This window comes from Brassica oleracea, chromosome C4 (assembly GCF_000695525.1).
Source record: "Brassica oleracea var. oleracea cultivar TO1000 chromosome C4, BOL, whole genome shotgun sequence".
In the NCBI taxonomy this organism is placed as follows: Eukaryota; Viridiplantae; Streptophyta; class Magnoliopsida; order Brassicales; family Brassicaceae; genus Brassica; species Brassica oleracea.
Window position 1 is genome coordinate 12,346,346 of NC_027751.1, and position 709 is coordinate 12,347,054.

Genomic DNA, 709 nt, shown 5'->3' on the forward strand with positions numbered 1-709 from the left:
ATCACAATCCTCATTTCCACCAACTCTCTCACAAAGTGATGTCTTATATCCACGTGTTTAGTGCGTGAATGCTGAACTGGATATTTTGAGAGATTTATAGCACTCATGTTATCACAATGAACAAGCATGGGAGCAGAGGTGATACCGTAGTCAACAAGCATTTGTCGCATCCAAAGGAGTTGAGTGCAACAGCTTCCTAGTGAAATGTACTCAGCTTCTGCTGTGGAAAGAGAGACACAGTTTTGTTTCTTACTATGCCATGAGACCATGTTGTTTCCTAAGAAAAAACAACCACCTGATGTGCTATGTCTGTCATTTAAGCAACATGCCCAATCAGCATCACAAAAACCTGCAAGATTCACATTAGTCTCAAATGTATAATGAAGACCAAAGTCAAGGGTGCCTTTCACGTATTTGATAATACGTTCATGTGAGACTCCTTCGGCTTAGCTTGATAGCAAGCACAAATCCCCACACTGAGGCATAGATCAGGACGACTTGCCGTGAGGTAAAGAAGACTTCCAATCATGGCTCAGTAGAGTTTCTCATCAACTGGTTTCCCATCGCTATCTTTGGAAAGTTTGGTTGTTGAGCTCATAGGTGTTTTTGCAGTCTTACTTGTCTGCATTTCAAATCGTATGATGAGATTTTTGGCGTAGGTACTCTGTGACACTGTGATTCCATCGGTTAGTTGTTTGATCTGAAGTCC